An 8,976-nucleotide genomic window follows, 5' to 3' on the forward strand; every position below is an offset into this window, starting at 1 on the left:
CTGGTCTACAGAGCTAGTTTCAGAACATGCTCCAAAACTACAGAGAAACCCAGTCTCAAAAAAACAAATAAATAAAACAAAGACCTGCTACCTTAAACAAAGATCTCCCAGACTCAATTTGAAAGCAAATGTTGTTCTGCATTAAGACCCACCTTGCAGCAAGAATCAAGGAGAGTCATCCCAGAACACATCCAGATTGCAAGCTGTGTTTTTCACTGTGGATCTGTATATTCACCTAAGATAACTAGGGAGGAAGGGCTCTTTCAACAGAACAGGGGAGAGAGGTTTCACTGTGGTTAGCATACTTCAGAGAGACTGCATGACGGAGATAAAACACTCTCAAAAACAACAACAAAAAAAAAGCATCAGAATATTTGTCCAGAAAATAATCTGAAATCTATAAAGGGATTGCTTTTGTCCAGTGGAGTAGAACACTGAGAAACTTATTTGCTAATTGAGAGTTTTAATTTATAGAACACGAGGCTTGAAGTTCCTTTAAATGGAGGGCGCTGCTCTAGGCATCAGCATCCATCCAGAAGAGGATTGAGTAGAACTGTTTTTCAAGGGCAGGGCCTGGACATAATGGACGGCACTTCTGCGTTCTGTGGACCTAAGTGCAATGGACTGTAGGGCAGTGACTTCCCAGAACCCCTCTCTTCTCTGGGAAGGGAGTCAGGTTCTGATAGGAGTAAGCATTTCTGTCAGCACTAGTAGTACAGCAGTTCTATTTACAGGACTTTAAAACTACCATTGGAGCCGGGCGGTGGTGGCGCACGCCTTTAATCCCAGCACTCGGGAGGCAGAGGCAGGCGGATCTCTGTGAGTTCGAGACCAGCCTAGTCTATAAGAGCTAGTTCCAGGACAGGCTCCAAAGCCACAGAGAAACCCTGTCTCAAAAAACCAAAAAAAATAAAAAATAAATAAAAAATAAAAAAATAAAACTATTATTGCCTGCCCCCCCCCCAGAGTCTTCTTCAGCGATTAGCTGGTGGTGTCGGGGACAATCTGTATTATTGTTGTTGCTAAATGATTTTATTATTATACTAGTGGATTCCATTATACTTCCATACATGTTTATAAAATACTTTAATCTTATCCCCCCCCCCCCATATCCTCTCTTGTCTCAAGCCTATCAAGCTCCTTTCTATCTTCATGCCTTCTGTTGCGTGTGTGATCTAATGAGTTTTGTTAGACTTGTTTACAGCATTTGGATAGGAGGGTTTTGTTTTGTTTTGTTTTTTGTTGTTGTTGTTTTACAGAACAGCTGTGCATTTCCGAGACCTACTCCACTGAAGAAAATGTCTCTCCATCCCCACCAACCCATAACTGTGTTGTCTTAGGGTTTCTGTTGCTACAAAAACACCAAGACCAAAGATCAAACTGGGGAGGGAAGGGTATTTTAGGCTCACACGTCTGCATCGCTGTCCACCACTGAAGGAAGTCAGGACAGGAACGCACACAGCTCAGGATCCCAGAGGCAGGAGCTGATGCAGAGGCCAAGGAGGGGAACTGCTTATTGGCTTGCTTTTCATGGCTCGCTCAGCCCACCTTTCTATAGAACCCAGGCCCAGTAGCCCAGGGAGGGCACCATCCACCATGGGCTGGGTCCTCCCTCCTTGATGACTAAATGAGCAAATGCCTTCCGGCTGGATCTCACGAGGCATTTCCTCAGCTGTGGTTCCCTTCTCTGGTGACTCTCACTTTTGCCAAGTTGACACACAAAACCACCCAGTACACGTGTTAAGTCCTCAGGGAGGAGACCTGGCTTCTTTCATGACGAGATAATGCTGGGCTCCACTCTGTGGAGGTCTTCTGCAAGTGATCACAGAGAACACATCAGCCATGTCACTCCCGATGTCAGCATGCCATACCCTTCTTGTCTTCCCCTGGCTCTTACACTGTTTCTTTTCTCCCTTTTCTGAAACGTAGCTCAAGCCTTACAGGGGGTGAAAAATCATCATTGTTACTATTATTATTATTATTATCATTATTGTTGATTTTAGTTTCTCGAGGTAGGGTTTCTCTATGTAGCCCTGACTGTCCTGGGCCTCCCTCTGTAGACCAGGTTGGTCTCCAACTCATAGACATTCACCTACCTCTGCCTTCCGAGTGCAACATTCTGTATTCAATAGTGTGCTCTTAAAAGCTAAGGTTAGTATCATATTAATTGTTACTATCATTCACAGAAAGCCAAACACATAAATGTTAGTTACTTTTCTTTTGCTGTGATAATTCACCATGACCAAGGCAACTTACAAAAGAAAGCATTTACCTGGGCATGACGGCACATGCCTTTAAGTCCATACTTGGGAAGCAGAGGCAGGAGGATCTTTGTGAGTTTGAGGCCAACCTGGTCTACATAGTGAGTTCCAGGACAGACAGAGCTACATAGAGAGATCCTGTCTTGAAACAAACAAATGAGCGAATGGACAAACAAACAGAAAGAAAGTGTTTAATTTAGGACTTACAGTTTCAGAGGTTTAGAGTCCAGAGAGACTGGGAACGGCAAGAGTCTTTGACACTTCAAAATCCACCTCCTCCAAGAACTCAAACACATGAGCCTATGGGGGCCATTCTCATCCAAGTACCACATCCCACTCCCTGGCCCCCGTAGGCTTCTAGCCATGTCATAATGGAAAGTGCATTGAGTCCCCATAGTCTACCCCAGTCTCAACACTGCTTAAAAGTCCAGAAAGACTCTTCTGAGGCTCAAGACAATTTCTTAATTGTAACCCTCTGTAGAATAGTGAAAAACAAACACTTATTTTCAGTGTATAAAGAAAGGCACAGAATATACAGTGCTCCTCCAAAAGGGAGGAAAGGGGGCATGGTGAGGAAATACTGGGCCAAAACAAGACCAAAGTTTCTCAGGGTAGACTCTAAATTCTGCAGTTCTATGTCTGATGTCAAAGGGCTTAGAAGACTTTAACATTCTGGCTCTGGTGACCACAGTTCACTGCTCTCTCTTGGGCTGGTTCCATTCCCTGTATGTAGCTCTCCTTAGCAGGTGCCTCGTGGCTCTGCGATCTCCAACACAATCCAGGCTTCACTTTCACAGGCTCACATAATGGCCTCTCGGGGCCTCCATGCAGGTACCTCTCACCACATTCCTGGCCTCAGTGGCTCTCCTTAACTGCAGAGGAAGATTCCACAACCCCTTCACTCATGTATCCTTCATGACCCTAAAGCTGGAGCCACAGGAATAACACTGCCACTTTTGACTGATCACTTGGGATTAAACCTCCCCTTGTTCCATCGTAGAAGCAGACATTCCTCGGGCTTTTCCTTTCTATAGCAGTTGGAAGCTTAGCTGGGTGGGGTCTTGCCCCGAGATCTCCCCTCTCTTTATTCCATTTTGGAGCAGACCTTTCTTTAATCTTCTCATCTCTTCCAGCACAAGCCTTGGCTCTCCCATGAAATATCCTGGATCTTTTTTACTTCAAACTGCACATTTTTATTTCTTTTTTGCCCTATTTGATCTTTTTTATATTGTGGGCCTGCATAAAAGTGATCACCAATAACCACTTGGCAGAAACAATAGTGAACTGTTTTGAAACATCCTCTGTCAAGGACATTAATCCAATATCCTTCAATTTAGCCTCAGGCAGATCCTTAGGACAAGGGCAGAAAGCATCCATATTTTTTGCCAAAACATCACAAGAATGTTTTCTACCCCAACTTTTAATATCGCTCCCCTTCTTCTACCTTCCAGACTTAACCATCATTGGTACATCCATTTGCCATAAGTGATTAAGAAGCAGGCTTTGAGGATTTATTCCCAGTGAGATACAGGTAAAGACTGTGTGTATATATCACATTGCTTAACAGTCTTACGAGCAATTTTTCTTGTTAATCCAAACTGTTTTCTTAAATTTTTACTATGATGATATAAAGCATGTGATTGTTGAGCAAGCTCAAGTTGAGATAAAGTGGTCAATTGAGTAAAAGTATCAGCTAAAGCATTACCTTCATCCAATGGACCAGAAAGATTTGATTGTGCTCTAATATGACCCTCAAAACATGGCAATTTTCTTTGATGAATGGCATCTTGAATTTGCCAGAAAAGTATTTTAACTTGACTATTACTAGCTCCAATTCAGGGGACCGTTTTTAACTACCTGAAAGCTTTAAAAATGTAATAACTGTCAGTACATAAATTAAATGCCTTTTTTTGCAAAAAGCTGGAACAATACAGCAACAGCTCGCAGCTCAACTATATGAACTGAGGCCAGATCTGTTTATACTACATATTCTTTACCATCAGCAACATATGCTGCTCTTCCATTGGAAGAACCATCTGCAGAAATTAACATAGCATCCTTTAGGAGATGTTTCATTACAATTTTAGGAAAAATAAAGGAATGTAGTGGTACAAATTGCAGCAATCAATCAGCCCGAAAAAGATTATCAATTTGGCCTACAAATTGAGCAAATGCAATTGCTCAAGAATCATTATTTTGAAATAACCAATCAATCTATTGCTTAGTATAAGGGACATTGATCATATTAGGTTCCCTACCAAAATATCACCTGGATTCCATCTGGCTTTTCTGTACGAAACAAGCTATTGCTTCAAAATAAGGGTTTAATTCCCTGACTGGTGAAACTAAACTGAGGTTTAATTTCTTTAGGATATAACATGTATCTTAAACATCGGAAAGCCGGTGCCTTTGCACTTTCTCTGGGACAGTAGTTAACCCTGCAAGCCTCTGCTGAACTTGTCCATATGTCTCATGGAATACGCTCTCCTTTTTCTGGGTAAGCAAGATATCACCCATAGAATGGATAATATGAAATTGTAGAAAGTGATCTCTAACATTTTGTATAGCTTGAGTCACAAATCTTTGGCACAAGTTAGCACTGTTTGCCATACCCCAAGGCGAGACGTTTCAATGATATCTTCTCATTGGCTCTTTGAAATTAACTGATAGAATACTAAATGCGAATCTTTGGCAATATTGTGGTGCCAGAGGGATGGTATAAAAACAATCCTTTAAATATAAAATAATCTTACAGTTATCTTTTTGTATGGTAGGAGGAGAAGGCAACCCAGGCTGTAAAGCTCCCGTCAGTTTCATGGTCAGATGAACCAAATCCAGCCTCTCCTCTCTCACCTCCCTTAACTTGATTTCCCCTTTGCACTTGAGGAAGTAAAATTAATTGTGCAAGCCTCTGGCCTGTTTTTATCACAGAAATTCCATCAAGTGAATGAGTCATAACCTTGATTTCTCCTTCATAATCATCATAATGACACAAAGAGTAACAAAGATCCCTTGCATACTAGTGTGCCTTCTCCCCAGCAGAATCCTACAGTGCCTTCTGGTAAAGGCCCATAATAAACCCCAGTGGGGAGAGCCTGCATGCCCGTTTCAGGAGTTAAAACTGTGTAGATAGAAGAGCTGATGGAGGCCTGTACTGCCAAGGGTTGCTCTGCAAAGGTCATGAATGGATTTCTTTGCAGAGGAACAGGCTGCTGGATCACCCCATGGATTCCTCTGTGGGGCCTGACTTGGGCCCCTTTGCTCACTTCCTGGCAGGCAATTCCTTGGACATCTTTCTTTTATCTGCATTTGTTAGTCCAATGTTTCTCTCTCCTGCATCTCCTGGTTCCTCTCCCCTGGGCTTACTCTCCTATGGAGATACTGCTCCATCTGATGTCCCATAAGACTGCACAGAAGCAGTTTCCAGGAGGCCCTGAAGCCCCCTTTCTCTCTGGGCCTTAATTTCTCTGTTGGGAGACAACATCTTTAACTGTCCTTCCCTGCAAAGCAGTGGCATTAGCCAGTCACTGTGTATACGGGTGGCCAATATCTGAAAAAAATCCGAATATATTATGTCTCTGCTTCTTAGCGTTGCTGGTCAGAAGTGAGGAGGAGGTGAAAACTCCTCCCTGTGGCCTCTTCCTCTAAAGTCATCAGGCTCAGAATGATCATAAGCACCCAGTTCTGTAAATGCTTCCTCATCTAGCAGCTCCTCAGGCAGCAGGGAGGGTTTTCTCTCACTTCTTTCTAACCAGCTCAGGGGGAAGTATTCCCTGCCATTGGGCACTTAAATCCAAACCCTCCTGTATAAGCCCCGGAAATAAAGAGTATCTGTAGAGACACTTTCAGGCCCATATTTGTAATAATGTTGGATTTTTATCCCGTTTCTTTTCATTACTTACGTCCAAGACCCCACACTTGGGAAACCAAGGGCACAGCTGCTCTGTAAATTCTACAAGTTTCTGTACTTGCTGCTGCGCTTGAGCTCCTCTGTCCTTTAAAATATCTCTGAGCAACTGTACAGACAGTTCATTACTTTTTCCCTGACCCGTATCTATAATTTTTTATTCACAGATTTTTTACTCCCGATATCTCCCTTCCCCTCGTGCACGCTTTTCTGCTTTTATTATCTGTTTGAGCGCTAACTCCTCTACACCTGTGGTGTGATGCTCATGTGCTGGTCCATCACGTCTTCCACCTGTACCACTGTCAATTGTCTGGGTGCTATTTGTTGGGGTCACATGTAGCAGGTGGTGGGGGTGAGGAGGGAGGCTGCAGCAGAGGAAATGGTGTGGGCTTTTGAAACCTCAAAGTTTCAAGGGACACTCCTTCAACAAGGCTACACCCCCTAATCTTTGCCAAACAGGTTCACCAACTGGGGAACAAGTAATCAAACATATGCACCTATGTGGGCCATTGTCATTCACCACAAATGTTCATTACAATGTCTAGAAATCGTTCAATTCAGCATTTTCTATGTGCCAGGGAGTATAGCAATGAGCCAAACTCAAGGATCTTACAGACAGTTCATCTTAATGGGGAAGAGATGGGTAACAAGCTAGATACATAACGCACAATGACGTCTGAGGCTGGGTAAATATGGAAAAAATAAAGGGAGTGATATAATGTATCTAACTGGCGGGAGGAGAGAACTTTTGTTCTACAGAGGGAGGCCTAGAAAGGCCATGAGGGAATGAATTTAAGTTGGGCTAAAGTACAAGTAAAAGTTACAAAAGTAGCCAGGCTGGGGTGGCCCACACCTTTAATCCCAGCACTCGGGAGGCAGAGGCAGGTGGATCTCTGTGAGTTGGAGGCCAGCCTGGTCTGCAGAGTGAGTTCCCAGACAGACAGCCAGAACTGTTACACAGAGAAATCCTATCTTGAAAAAACAAAATAAATAAATGAACAAATGAACAAGCAAGCAAACAAACAAACAAATACATACAAAAGTGACGGGCAAGCCACAGGCACAGCTGGAGGCAGATGATTGCAAGGAGAGGAAATGGCAGATGAAGGTGCCCTAGGGCTGGAGTCCACCAAGGTGCACAAAGAACAGCAAGAAAGTTTTCATGGCAGGTGTGTGTGTGTGTGTGTGTGTGTGTGTGTGTGCATGTGTGCATGTGTAGGTGTGTGTATACATGTTAGGAGATGGGGGCTAACGTCAGCAAACAGGAGAGAAGGAAGGAAAGAGGAGTGGTGGTTGGAGCATTATCGGCTACCTTGACCTTGACTCTGAGATGAGGTCTTCGAAGGGGTGACTTTGTTGACATTTTAAAAGATTTAATATGGGTTTTTGTGTTTTCAAAATTGTGCTTCTAAGCTGCTGTAACAGAATATCATAAACAAGGTTGCTTGTAAACAACAGACCTTTGCCCAGCGTGGTAGCACGCGCCTTCAGTCCCAGTATTTGGGAGGCAGAGACAGGTGGATTTGTAGAGGTCAAGCTAGCCTGGTCTACATGAGTTCCAAGCCATTCAAGACTACATGCACACGTGTGCATACACACATGCATATACACACACAAAGACCATGTCTAAACTAAAACAAAAATAAAGACAAAAAGTCCATTAAAAAAATCAGACCTTTATTTTCTCACATTCTGGAGTCTGGGACAGCCAGTGCCTGTATATTTGGTGTCTGGTGAAGAGCTGCTTCTTCATTCATAAATAACAGCTTCTTTCTCTATTCTTGTATTGTAGAGGGAGAGGAACTGTCCAAAGCCTGTTACATAAGGGCACTAACCTCATCCAAGGGGGCTCTATCGTGTGATCTAATCACCTCCAAAGACTCTACCTCCTAATACCTTCAGGCTGAAGACTAGTTTCAACATAGGAATCTACATCAGGTTTGCATTAGAGTGTGGGGGACTGGAGTGGAAGCAGGGGAACCTAAGGGATTAGTGTGAGGCTCTGCGTGATAAATGACGGGGTTCAGATCGAAATGCTGGCAGTGGACTGGGGAGGCAGTGGTCAGATGCTGGATCCTTTTCAGATGGCATTCATGGGCAGCCAAAGAAAGAAAGGAGTCAACGATTGCCCCAGGTGTCTGGAGCAATGGGAAGGATGGAGTTGCTAGAACTGAGCACATACTCTTGGAACCATCTCTCTAGTAAGTCTAAATTTCCTACAGCTACCCAAGTGAAAATAGAACTGGCATAGGGTATAAACTACAACGCTGGAGACCCAGGTTTTCGGCTGACTGGTGGAATTTACATCACTGACTCCTCAGCTCATAGACGAGAGAGTGTAAATGGAAAAGATGTCCAAGCACCGAATCCTGGGATGTTTACAGTCAGGGTATCAGAGGAAACCCAATATTAGATTCTACAAAAGAAAGTACTGGGGCCAGCAAGATGGCTCTACAGGTTAGAGGTACTTGTCACCAAGGTAGACAACCTGGGTTCAGTCCTCAGGGCCTCACATGGTGGGAGAAAAGAGCAGGCACCTTACAAGCTTTCCTCTGACCTCCACATGTGGCATGGTGCACCTACATACACATCTATATATGTACATGTGCACACACATGAATGAACATGTGTGCACTGGTATGTACTAAGGAAATAAAACATATACACATACACATAAAACAAAGTTGTTGTTGGTTTGTTTTTTTTTTTTTTTTGGATTTTTGAGACAGTTTTTCTCTGTAGCTTTTTTGGTTCCTGTCCTGGAACTAGCTCTTGTAGACCAGGCTGGCCTCGAACTCACAGAGATCC

This window comes from Microtus ochrogaster, chromosome 1, assembly GCF_000317375.1.
Source record: "Microtus ochrogaster isolate Prairie Vole_2 chromosome 1, MicOch1.0, whole genome shotgun sequence".
In the NCBI taxonomy this organism is placed as follows: domain Eukaryota; kingdom Metazoa; phylum Chordata; class Mammalia; order Rodentia; family Cricetidae; genus Microtus; species Microtus ochrogaster.